Below are 14,556 nucleotides of genomic sequence, written 5' to 3'. Positions count from 1 at the left end.
CTGCACAGAATTCCAGTTCAGGGAGAAATAAAAGATGAAAACTTAGTGGACTAGTATGAACACACCAGTCTCCTGGGAATCACTGCTACACATTTTCAGCAAATTTCCTTACAATAAAGTCAACCTCTACATCATTGTCTTTTTACCTATTATATCACCTTAGAGAATCCATGACTATGTGGCCATTACTATTACTAAGCACCTACTATACATCAAATATTCTACAAGGTGTTTGATCTGCATTAGCTGAGCCTACAGAAAGCTCATGTGGTACATGAGGTACAGGGGAATCAAGCCAGTTGTCCAAGGTCATATAGCTAGTAAGTGGTAGAGCTAGGATTAGAACTAGAGACTATTTTTGTCCCCAATCATTTTCCATCCATGAAACCCTGCTAACTTCCAGAGGATAAAATAGTCCTAAAATGATTTTTTTGTGATTTTTTTTGGTGGTAAAATACATATAACATAAAATTTACCATTAGTGACATTTAGTACATTTACTATGCTGTACAACTATAATCACATCTAGTTCAAGAATGTTTTCATTACCCCAAAAGGAAGCCTGATACTCATTAAGCAGCCTCTCGTCATTTCCCCTTCCCCCCTGCCACTGATAACCACTAATCTTCCTTCTGTTACTAGGAGTGTTCCTATTTTAGATATTCCATATAAATGGAATCATACAATTATTTAATGGCCTTTAAATTTTTTAAATATAGAAAGTATATAAAACCAAATTATTGAAACTTTATCTTATAATGGGAAAGTTTGTAGATTAATACAATAATTTTGATCTTAATAAAATAATTTTGATCTTGGGATCTTTGCTTCATTTATATCATGGGAACTATTGCCAAAAGAGTCCAGGGTTTAGAGTAAAGAGGTTTGGATCTATGGCCTATCTCAGTGATTTGCTGACTTTGTGATGCTAGGGAATTAATTCAAGATAACATTCTGGGTGTACAGAGTGGTCAGTCTACACCATCTTGAGGTCCAGTCTTAGAATGTTCCTCCCTTGCAGGCTATGTTTTAGGAACAAGTCTTAACACAGGTAGCAGCAGCTGGGTAGCACAATCCTTATTGTCCTAAGAATCAGGTCTATTTCTATAAATAATATTCAAAGTAAAAATAAAGAGGTGACTAATTACATCATACGATTTTAAAGTTATCATCACACCTAGCTCCACCCCAAATATAGTGTCAGTCAGATTTTCCATTTGACCATTAAACTCATCTTTTGAATAAATGTGTTGTTTCCAGGAGGTCACTGCTGAACTGCACACATCTCCTCTAGTTGCTAATATGCTCTTACACTTTGTGTGCTGTGAAAACACCATTTTGAGCTGAGTGTTTGTATCACAGCACCATGTTCTGCTTTTCCCAGGAGGAATCAGCGTGATTTTCCTACCTGACTTGCCAAGCATCTCTAGTAAACATTCCAGCTGCTACTGGATCAAGTCAGTCTGTGATGTCCATTAGACCTGGTTTGCATTGCTCTTCTTCACGGTGGCCAGTTACAAAGCCAGGGTCTCAGCTTCTCACAACTCGGGTGTTACCCATTCTGGTTTCCTTTCTTTGCCTACTGGTGGCTGATACTGGAGAAACTGTAGCAAGACATTTAATTACTGAGGCTGTGGTACCTGTGGTTGCTCTAATCCCTGACCCTCCACATACAAGCTGGGGGAGCGTGGACAAGTTTCCTGACCTCATTTCTCTAAACTTCTGTTTCCTTACTTGCACACTGTAAAAAGAAGAATGTTTGTTGTCATGCGGATCTGGAAATATGCAGCTCATCCCATGAAGATGTGCATCAAAATGGCCAATGTTACATGGGTTTTGGTGTTTAAACTGACATCCAGGGTAGATTGGGCTGGAAAAAGTTTTGTACATTGTACTCTACAAGGAATGTTTAAGAATATGAAAAAGAAATAGGATGCAATAATAGATAACATTCACAGAACATGGAGGAGACAGGAGTTATCATCCACATTTAATGATGAGAAAACCAAAGGATAGCAAGGTTAACCAGTCCAAGGTCACAGAGTAAGTCAATAATAGGGCTGGGATTTGGTCTGAGGCAGCTTATCTCCAAAGTCAGCGAAACATATCTCTATATTTCCTGAACAATTCATCCAGAAACGAATTTCAATAAAGTTTATTTTATTGTGAATGGTAAAACTAGGTCCAATGAGAGTCAATAAGGAGGTAAATTTCTGCATGTTCTAACAATATTAACAATGAAACTGTGATACCCCATGAAGAAATAAATTCTGAAGCAATACACATGTTCAAGCAGAGGTTGCAGCATAATCTTTGGGGACTTATAGTTAAAAGGGTTTCTGCACTGAAAATGGCTGGTGAGGTCTGATGAATCCTGGGTTTCTTCCTAAGATTCCATGAATGTAGACCTCAGCATTCTAGAATAGATCTGCCACTTTCTGCATGACTCCAGCTTGTCCAGCACATGGCTGCATCACTCATACACATCAATTCTAATCTTCAACATAGTCCTGAAAATAGCTGCTCTTATCCCCATTTTACAGAGGGAGACATTGGTCTCAGACACATACTCAATTAGTAAAGGATTGGTATTTTCGCAGGCCTTCTAATTCCAAACCTTCTGTTCTTTAAAAGCCACTTTTGTGTAATAGTGAATCCCTCAACACTAGCCAAAAAATGAGGTATCGGTGCAGGCGTACTTACCTGATTCATTCCTTACTGTGTTCTCTTTAATTGTTATAATATTAATGTAGATCAGGGTGGTGACAGCATTCATAATTATAATCTGAATGCCACCTTAATTGGCTTTTATTGCTGCTTGGGAATGGGTCAGGGCTGTAAATGGAATATTTAAGTTGAAATGTCGTTTTCAATACTTAATAGAATCCAATTAGGATTTTATTGATTAATTAGTGTCTACATGAAGCATTTTATTTTTCTAAAGGCCAGTAATGCTCCTGATTGTTCCTTAAATGTTAACATATTCAGATAATTATAACTGCATCATACTTGCTGCGTAGACTGTTTGAATTATTTGCTGTTATCAAGGTTTCAGATTCAAGTAAAGCAATTTTTTAAAATAAAAATGATCTTTAAATAAAGTAATCGTCATAGAAAATCTCTCTTAAACACCCATTAATTTATGACTATAAACATGCTAGCACCCTTCTACACAGAAGTTCATTTGCAAATGCTTTAGAGGTAACAGAGAGGGGCTGGATAAAAAGGGAGACCCTACAGCCAATGGAGATCCCTGAAACATAGCAGTGTTTTAAGGTCAAATGTATTGCTTAAGGAATTTGAAATCTCAAATTACAGTATAGCAGCATGAATGAGAAACCCAGGTTTAAAACTCAGTCCAAGTATATCCAACAAGTGGTGCTTGATCAAATCCTGTTTCAAGTGTTACTTAACAACTATTTGCTATCACCTCCTATTTCTCTGAAACAAGCTGACCTGAGATTTGAAGATGCTCAGACACTTGGTGCCTGAAGAAATGTGATTAAATGGAAGAAATTAGGAACAGGCAAAAATGTGTTTAGTAATTTCTGTTTGTTAGGCCGATGCCTATCTGTACTAGGTCAATGATTTTATCATGAATGGAAAGACCAGCAAAAAATAGGTATGTATTTTTATCAAGCGAACTAAAAAAATCATGTATCTGAGACACACATATAAGTCTCAAATTATATTCTGAAGGGACTTAAATTACTGATGATTTGGAAATATTTTCCAGTTGTATTAAAAATAAACACTGAGCATTTATCTATGGGAAAAATATTTTGCTGATTTCACACATATTTGTGAAAATGAATATCTCCCTGTTATCTATATACCAGGGACTGTACCACATGCTATTCAGATTTCACAAATTACTGCATAAAGTCATATAATTATCCTCATTTTACATACCAGATGATAACTAACTTAGACAAGGTTAAGTAACTTCCTTGAAATTATTCATTTTTGTCTAAAGAGTAAAGTCTGGTCTTATTAGAACTACCTAGTAATAATAATAATAATAATAATAATAATAATAATAATAATAATAATAATAATAATAGCAAATGTCCTGGGCCATGTCTTTGCAGTTGAAACTGAGTCTTTGAGAGTGGGACCAAGGCATCTACAGTGTATTAGTCAGAACCATGCACCTGATTTGGTCTCACCCCCAAAGATTCCGATATAAGTATAAAAGATTCTGGTATAAATATAAAAGATACCTGTATAAATAAATAAATAAATACATATATACATATATATATATATATATACATACACACACCTATATATGAGTCATATATATTCCTGCATATGCATAAAAATTCTGCCTATATATATAAAAAATTTCTGTATGTACATAAAAGATTCTGATCTCCTGAAAAGGAATAGCCAAAGCAGTCTTGAGGGAATAAAACAGAGCTGGAGGAATCAGACTACCTGACTTCAGACTATACTACAAAGCTACAGTAATCTACACAATATGGTACTGGCACAAAAACAGAAATGTAGATCAATGGAAGAGAATAGAAAGCCCAGAGATAAACTCACGCACCTATGGTCAACTAATCTATGACAAAGAAGGCAAGGATATTCAATGGAGAAAAGAGTCTCTTTGATAAGTGGTGCTGGGAAAACTGGACAGCTACATGTAAAAGAATGAAATTATAACACTCCCTAACACCATGCAAAAGTAAACTCAAAATGGATTAGAGACCTAAATGTAAGACCAGACACTATAAAACTCTTATAGGAAAACGTAGGAAGAACATTCTTTGACATAAATCACAGTGAGATTTTTTTGATCTACCTCCTAGAGTAATGGAAATAAAAACCAAAATAAACAAATGAGACGTAATGAGAAAAACCTTTTGCATAGCAAATGAAACCATAAAAAAGACAAAAAGACAACCCTCAGAATGGGAGTAAATATTTGCAAATGAATCAACGGACAAAGGATTAATCTCCAAAATATATAAACACCTCATGCAGCTCAATATTAAAAAGCAAACAACCCAATCAAAAAATGGATAGAAGACCTAAATAGACATTTCTCCAAAGAAGGCATACAGATGGCCAAGAAGCACCTGAAAAGCTGCTCTACATCACTAATTATTAGAGAAATGCAAATCAAAACTACAATGAGATATCACCTCACATCAGTTAGAATGGGCATCATCAGAAAATCTACAAACAACAAATACTGGAGAGGATGTGGGAAAAGGGAACCCTGTTGCACTGTTGGTGGGAATGTAAATTGATACAGTCACTATGAAGAACAGTATGGAGGTTCCTTAAAAAACTAAAAATAGAACTATCATATGACTCCACAATCCCACTACTGGGCATATACCCTGAGAAAACCATAATTCAAAAGGACACATGCACCCCAATATTCATTGCAGCACATTTACAATAGCCAGGTCGTGGAAGCAACCTAAATGTCCATTGACAGATGAATGGATAAAGAAGGTGTGGTACATATATACAATGGGATATTACTCAGTCATAAAAAGGAATGAAATTGAGTCATTTGTAGAGAGGTGGATGGATCTAGAGACTGTTATACAGAATGAAGTGAATGAGAAAGAGAAAACCAAATAACGCATAGTAATGCTTATATTTAGATCCTAGAAAAATGGTACAGATGAACCAGTTTGCAGGGCAGAATAGAGACACAGTTGTAGAGAACAAACGAATGGACACTAAGGGAGGAAAGCGGCGGAGGGGGGTGGTGGTGGTAGTGGAATGAATTGGGAGATTGGGATTGACATGTATACACTAATATGTGTAAAATGGATAACTAATAAGAACTTGCTGTACAAAAATAAAATTAAATTAAATTTTTAAAAAAAGAGTTCCTTTAGGATCTCAAGAACTACAATGCAGGAAACACAGATTTAGTTAAACCAAAAGAGTGTTCTGAGAAAAAGGGAGAGTCAGGGGCTTATAAAGACAACAGGCCACAAGGTTGTTAAAGTTGCCTGTCAAGATTTGTGGTTGACTCTGCTGCAAGCCAGGAAATATCTGTCCTTAAGGAATCATGAGTTGTTTTAGGGTGGGGGCCTGATCAGCAGATAGGCTGTCACAAGTTGTTTAGGGTAAGGATCTGATAAGCATTTTGAGTTTCTGGCAGATGTTCTGAATGACTTCATTATGACAATAAGTGGTCAAAATGTCAGATTCTATCGAGGCTGAGACGTGCATAAGTCACACTTCCTTAATGGCCTCCCTGTTGAGTTTTAGAGGCTCTCTTAGCAATATCAACTCCATTCTGATTTTCCTTTCACACATGTGAACACTTAAGTGACAGCATCAACTGGTCAGGGGAGACTTACAGACTCAATTTTTCTCCAGTTTCTGCTCAGTCAAGCAGACTAGCCAAATAAATCTCAGTGATTTATGAGAAGACCAGTGTTTCAGCAGCTCAACTACCCCTACCTCCACTGGTCAGTGTGGATACTCAAGTTTCATGTTTTTTAGTCTTCCCTAAATGTGGAATTCTAAGGAAAAGCCTGTCCTCATTATGGCTTATGACCCAAGCAAAGACTGGCCTCTGAGCACATGCTACCTTCATTCTCCACCCTGAACAAGCACATAGAGGAGGAAAGGTTGAGCAGGAGAGAATTAGTCTTTACTGACTTCTACAGCATGCCAGGCTCTGTGCTTAGTGCTGAACAATCTATCAGTCTATCTAACATCTAACTAGCTAGCTATCATCTGTCTATCTATCATCTATCTACCTATCTATCTATCTATCTATCTATCATCTATCTACTTATCTAACTAGTCTAACTACCCATCCATTACACTGAACAATTGGAACACTGCTGCAGGTTGTAAGAAGAAAAAAATATTTTTTTCTCTGCTACATATTTAAAGATATTAAATGTACTCTCTTTTTCTCCTCCCTTGAATGACATTTTTGACAGTTCTTATAACTTAGGTTAATCTTATTAAAGAAACACATTGTGAGATGGTTTCATAACTAATTAAAATATTCAATCCAATATAAAATCAGAATTATGAACTTCATTTAAATTTGAACCTCATTCCTTCCTCAGTTCAGGTCTTCTGGGAACTGGCACTCTGTAATAAAGAAGAGTGTCAGTCTCTTTGTTTCTCAGCTCCTCCAGGGTTTAGAAGGAAGGTTTTGAGGGTAGGAGGGAGAAGGAAGCAATAGACAGGGGGTGAGTTTGACCATGAATTTCCAAAACGGGTGTTGTCTGGTTTAGGTGGGAATTTACACCTGTTTCCTGCTCTTATGTGGTGCTTCAGGGGTTCTTCAGAGATTTCTCAGTTTCACATACATTTTGCCTGCAGTTCCCTTAAATCAAGCAATACCTCCCTCATCTGCCCACCCATCATTTTCTTCTCAGTCTTTGTTCCTGGTGGCCCATCCCACTCATGGAATCACCTCATCTTCTCCAACTACTCACTCAAGACTCCATATCAGCCCTTTTCTGCTGGAATTCTCATAAGGACCCAATGGGCACAGTACTATTTTTATTCCCATTTTCTAGATGAGGAAGCTGAAGTTGCAGAAGTTCAAGTAGCTTGCCCTAGTTCACACAGATGAACGACAGTATGATTCTTAATCTCCAATCTGTATGTATACAGTTTCCATTCTTACCTATGTGCTTCCTTTCCTCCTATTCACAGCCATCATACTTTCCTAAACATCTCAGCAATTATACAATAAAGCTTAAGGGTTAATAAATAGTTGAAAGATGTCAGAGAAGAACATCTTAAGATAGGAGCCACAACTCTAGAACAGGTAACACAACCAGAAAAAGACAACAAAAATGAAATTGCTGGAATAAATTGATCACATCATTGCAACCAGAAGGACTGTGAATAATAACACATCCCAACCACATTTCTGGGCCTTTTTCCTCTAGTCTTCAATATGTTGATATTGATTGGATGCAAGGCGTGCTTTATACTTTCATTAATATCACAGACACTCAAGTGTTATACTTTCCCTAAAGTTTTGAAAATTTCTTTCCTCCCTCCCTCCCAACCTTCTTCCCTCCTTCCTTCCTTCCTTCCTTCTTTCCTTCTTTCCTTCCTTCCACAGCTTAATTTATATATATATATTTCACATACTAAACAATTTATCCCTTTAAAGTATACAATTTAGTGGTTTTTAGTGTATTTACTGAGTTATGGAGCCATCACTACAATCAAGTTTATAACATTTTTATCACCCAAAAATGAGAACCAGTAATCATTAGTATTTATTGCCCATTATTTCTTTCCCCCAGCCCCTGGCAACAACTAGTTTACTTTCTTTTTATGGATTTGTCTACTTAGGACATTATATATAAATGGAATCATACAATATGTGGCCTTTTGTGTCTGACATCCTTCACTTAGCATAATTATTTCCAGATTAATCCAAATTATAGCATGTATAAGTATTTATTGCTTTTTATTGCCTAGTAATATTTCATTGGATGGATATATTACATTTGTTCATCCATTCAATTGACAGACATACAGCTTTTAGCCAATTTTTGTCTACTATAAATAATGATATGAACATTTATGTACTAGTTTTAACATAGATACATTGTTTCTTTTGTCTTGGGTACAAACCTAGGAGTGGAATTGCTGAGTCATGTGGTAATTCTATGTTTATACTTTTGAGACATTTCCAGAGTGTTTTCCAAGGTTGTTGCATTGTTATACATTTCCACAGTGTATGAGGATTCCAGTTTCTCTTTATGTTTGTCAACACTTGCTATTTTCTCTCTTTTTGCCTATAGCTATCCTAGTAGGTACGAAGTGATATCTCAAGGGTTTTTATTTGCAATTTTCTAGTGTCTAGATGTTGAAAATCTTTTCATGTGCTTTATAAGACATTTGTATATCTTCTTCAAAGAAATGTCTTTGTAGATCCTTTGCCCATTTTTTACTGGATTGTTTGTCATTTTGTCATTGGCTTATAAAAATAATTTATATATTCTGGATAGAAGTCCCTTGTCAGGTACTGATTTGAAAATATTTTCTCCCAACTTGTAGGTTGTCTTTCACTTTCTTGATGGTATCTTTGGAAGAACAAATGTTTTAAATTTTGATTATGTACAATTTATCTACTTCTTTTTTCTTTTTCTGCTTGTGCTTTTGGTGCCATATCTAATAAATTATTGCTTAATATAAGGTCTGAAGATTTACAGCTATGTTTTCTTCTAAGAGTTTCATAATTTTAGTTCTTATATTTAGGATCTTGTATTTACCTCTTAGATCCATTTTGAGTTAATTTTTGTATATGATGTGAAGAAGGAGTGCAACTTTTCTTTTGCATGAAGATATCCAGCTGTCCTAGCACCATTTGTTGAAAAGACTAGTCTTTTCTCACTGAATTGTCTTGTGATCTTTGTCAAAAATTGTGTCCATATATGTGAATATTTTTTAAATGGATTTTCAGTTCTAATCTGATCTATATGTCTATCCTTATGCCAGTACCATACTGTTATTTTTAATTGAATGAAAAATTCTTTAAATTCTATAGTGAATTACAATTTTCAAAAGTTTCACACACATGATTTCATATAATACCATAATAACCCCTTTGTTTTCCCCTACCCTTATGTTGCTCCTCCCCCTTACCTCTCCCCACTGGTAATCACTAGTTTGTTCTCAATATCTGTGAGTCTGATTCTTTTTTGCTTTGTTCACTAGTTTGTTATATTTTTTAGATTCCACATATAAGTGATATAATTGAGTATTTGTCTTTCTCTGTCTGACTTATTTCACTTAGCATAATGCCCTCCAAGTACACTCATGTTGCTGCAAATGGTAAAATTTCATTCTTTTTTATGGCTGAGTAGTGTTCCATTGTGTGTGTGTGTATGTGCCACATCTTCTTTGTCCATTTATCTGTTGATGGACACTTAGGTTGCTTCCATACCTTGGCAATTGTAAATAATGCTGCTATGAACATTTGGGTGCATGTATCTTTTCAAATTAGTGGGGTTTTGGGGATTTTTTTTTTTTTGGTTATATACCCAAGAGTGGAATTGTGAAATTGCTGGGTCGTATGGTAGTGCTATTTAGTTTTGTGAGAAACTTCCATGTGTTTTCCACAGTGGCTTCACCAATTTACATTCCCACCAACAGTGTAGGAGGGTTCCATTTTCTCCACAACCTCACCAACATTTGTTATTTGTATTCTTTTTGATGAAAGCCAGTCTGACACGTGTGAGGTGACATCTCATTGGGCTTTTTTATTTTCCTGATGATTAGGCACATCTCTTCATGTGCCTGTTAGCCATCTGCATTTCCTCTTTGGAAAAATGTCTATTCATGTCTTCTGCCCATTTTAAAATCTGATTGTTTGTTTTTTTTTTGAGGTTGAATTGTATGAGCTGTTTATGTATGTTGCATATTAACCCCTTATTGGTCACATTATTTGTAAATATTTTCTCCCATTCAGTAGGTTGTCTTTTCATTTTGTCGACAGTTTCCTTTGCTGTGCAAAAGCTTTTAATTATGTCCCATTTATTTATTTTTGCTTTTGTTTCCTTTGCTGTAGGAGACAGATCCAAAAAATATTGCTGTGATTTATGTCAAAGAGTGTTCTGCCTATGTTCTCTTACAGGAATTTTATAGTATATGGTCTTACATTTAGGTTTTTAATCCATTTTTAGTTTATTTTTTGTATATGGTGTTAGAGAATGTTCTAATTTCATTCTTTGCATGTAGCTGTATGTTTTCCCAGCACCACTTATTGAAGAGACTGTCTTTTCTCCACTGTATATTCTTGGCTCCAATTGCAGTAGTTTTGCAATAAGTTTTGAAATCTGTGAGTCCACCAATTTTACTCTTATATTTTTGCTCCTCTGGGTCCCTTGAATGTCCATGTAAATTTTAGATGAGCTTGTCAATTTCTGCAAAGAAACTAGCTTGGATTTTTATAGGTATTGCATTGAATCTGTAGAATAACTTGGGGAATACTGCCATGTTAACAACATGAAATCTTGTTGCTTGTATATGTGAAGTCTTTCCATTAATTTGTGTGCTTTAACATCTTTCAATGAAGTTTTGTACTTTTCATTGTTTAAATCTTGTATTGCTTTGGTAAATTTATTCATAATAGCTTATTATTTTATATTATTAAATTAATAGTTTTATTAATTTAATTTTTTGGTTTTTTATTGCTTGATTTTACACTACTTTTACAATTAATTTTTGCATACTAACCTTGTATCCTATAATTATCATTAATTCATTTATTTGTTCCAACAATTTTTTAGTGGGTTTCTTAGAAATTTCTGTATACAAGTATTATAGGTTGAATTGTGTACCCCTCCCTCCATATTTATATATTGAAATCCTAAATTCCAGAATATGACTAAGAATATTCCAGAATCCTAAGCCTCAGAATATGACTTTATTTGGAGAAAGGGTCTTTACAGAGGTAATATTGTTAAATGAGGTCATTAGGGTGGGATCTAATCCAACATGACTAGTGTTCCTACCTAAAGGGGGAAATTTAGATACAGAGACACACATAGAGGCAAGATATGTAAAGAAATATAGGGGAAAAAACAGCCAGGCCAAGGAGAGAGGCCTGGGATGGATTTTTCCCTCACAGCCCTCAGAAAGAATCAACAATGCTGACATCTTGATTTTGGACTTCTAGCCTCCAGAACTGAGAAACAATACATTTCTGTTTTTAAATCCATCTAGTTTGTGGTACTTTGTTATGGCAGTCCTAGAAAACTAATATAACAAGATCATGTCATCTACAAATAGTTATAATTCTTTTTTTTTTAACATCTTTATTGGGGTATAATTGCTTTACAATGGTGTGTTAGTTTATAATTCTTAATTTAGAATATGAATGCCTTTTATTTATTTTTCTTTTCTAATTGCCATGGCTAAAACCCCCAGTGCAATGTGAAATAGAGGTAGAGAGACATTCTTGTCCTTTTCTTCATGTTTGGTGAAAGCGTTCAGTCTTTCACCATTATGTATGATGTTAGCTGTGTGTTTTTCACCTGACCCTTTACCAGGATGAGTAGTTTCCCTTCTTTCTTAATGTGTTGAGTATTTTTTTAATCATGAAAGACTGTTGGATTTTGTCAGATTATTTTCTGTAACTGTGGAGATGATCATGTAGTTTTTGTCTATTATTCTGTGAATATAACGTATTACATTGTTTGAATTTTACTTCTTGAAATAATCTTATATTCCTGGAATGAGTCCCACTGGTCATGGTATACAATCCTTTCATAAGTTGCAGTGCTTAGGGTAGTATTTTTAAGGGTTTTTCCATGTGTAATGATAAGGTAAATTGGTCTATAGTTTTATTTTCTTGTGATTTCTTTGTCTGGCTTTGATATGAGGGTAATACTGACTTTGTAAACTTAATTGAAATATGTTTACTCTTTTATTTTTCAATAGAAAGTGTTTGGAACTTGTATTAATTCTTCTCTAAATGTTTGGCAGAATTTACCAATTGAAGTCATCTGGTCTTTGTCTTTTCTTTGTGGGAAGTTTTTGATTAATAATATACTCATTTAGATCTATTCAGATTTTCTAAATCAATTTTGGTCTTAAGTCAATTTTGGAAATTTTTGTGTTTCTGAGATTTTTTGTATTTCATCTAGGTTACATAATTTGTTGCAGTCCAATTGTTCATAGTATTCTCTTATAATCCTTTTTATTTCTGTAAATTGGGTAGGAATGCCCCCTTTTTTTCTGGATTATAGTAATTTGAGTCTTCTCTTTTTTAATTTGGTGGGCCTAGATAGAGTTTTGTCAGTTTCACTGATGTTTTCAAATAACAGGCTTTGGGTTTTGTTGATCTTCTCTGTTGTGATTATATCCACTAACTTATTTCTGCTCTAATTCTGCTTGGGTTTACTTTGCTTTTCTTTCTCTAGTTTCTTAGGGTGCAAAGTGATTTGACTGATTTCAGATTTTCATTTTATTTTAGCATACATACCCACAGCTATAAATTTTCCCATAGGCACTGCTTAAGCTGCATCCCATTTGTTTGAATATATTGTTTTATTTTTCCTTTCTATCAAATTATTTTCTTTTGTTTTCAGCTTTATCAAGGTATAATTGACCAATAAATTTGTAAGACATTTGAAGTGTACATCACAATGATTTGAAATGTGTATACATTGTGAAAGGATTCCTTCCAACTAATTAATTAACACATCCATCATCTCACATACTTATCTTTTTCTCTGTGTGAAAATATTTGACTTCTCCTCTCTTAGCAAATTTCATTTATAGAGTACAGTGTTATCAGCTGTCATCACCATGTTCTACATTAGATCCTCATATATTATTTATCTTGTAGCTGAAAGTTTGAACACTTTTACCAAACTCTCCTATTTCCCCCACCTCCTAGACCCTGGCAACCACTTTTCTACTCTCTGTTTCTGTGAGTTTGACTTTTCTTTAGATTCCATAGATAAATGATGCCATGTAGTATTGGTTATTCTCTGGTTTATTTCACCTAGCACAATGCCCTTAAGGTCTATCCATATTGTAGCAAACAGCAGGATTTCCTTTTTTATGGCTGAATTATATTCCTGTGTGTGTGAGTGAGTGTGTGTATGTGTTTGTGTATGTGTGTGTGTGAGAGAGATTTTCTTTAACCATTCATCCATTGATAAGCATTTAGGTTAGTTATTCTATTTCTTGCTTATTGTGAAAAAAGCTGCAATTAACACAGGGTAGATATCTCTTCAATGTCCTATTTTTATTTCCTTTGGATATATACTCAGAAATGGGATTGTTGGATCATAAGGATCATATAGAACTCTATTTTTAATTTTTTGAGGAACCTCCATATTGCTTTGCATAATGGCTGTGCCAGTTTACATTCTCACCCACAGTGGACAGTATTCCCTTTTCTTCACTTCCTTGCTAGCAATTATTATCTATCAACTTTTTGATAACAGCCATTCTAATAGGTGTGAGGTGATATCTCATCGTGATTTTGTTTTCATTTCCCTGGTGATTAGAGATTTTGAACACTTTTTCATGTATCTGTTGGCCATTTGTATGTCTCCTTTGAAAAAATGTCTATGTAGGTCCTTTCCCCATTTTAAAATCAGATTATTTATTTTTTTGCTATCAAGATATATAAGTTCCGTGCACATTTTGTATATTAACTCTTTATCTGACATGTGATTTGCAAATATTTTCTTTTATTCCATGGGTTGCCATTTCATTCTGTTGATTATTTCACTGTGGAGTAGCTTTTTAGTTTGATGTTGGTCCATTTGTTTATTTTTCTATTGTCTTTGTTTTGGCATCAAGTTCAAAAAAATCATTGCCAAAACCAGTGTCAAGGATCTTACCTCCTATTTTCTTCTAGGAGCTTTGTAATTTCAGGTCTTAAATATGTCTTTAATCCACTGTAGAGTATGGTGTAAGGTAGGATCCATTTTCAAATCTTGCATGTGGATATCTGTTTTTCTCAGAACAATTCATTGAAGAAATTTTATTTTTCCCATTGCCCATCCTTGGCTCCTTTGTCATAAATTAAAAAACTTTACATACATGGGCTTATTTCGTCTCTCT

Source organism: Globicephala melas, chromosome 7, assembly GCF_963455315.2.
Source record: "Globicephala melas chromosome 7, mGloMel1.2, whole genome shotgun sequence".
NCBI classification, from domain to species: domain Eukaryota; kingdom Metazoa; phylum Chordata; class Mammalia; order Artiodactyla; family Delphinidae; genus Globicephala; species Globicephala melas.
The sequence above is the reverse complement of the archived record's forward strand: the minus strand, read 5'-3'. Positions refer to the sequence as shown.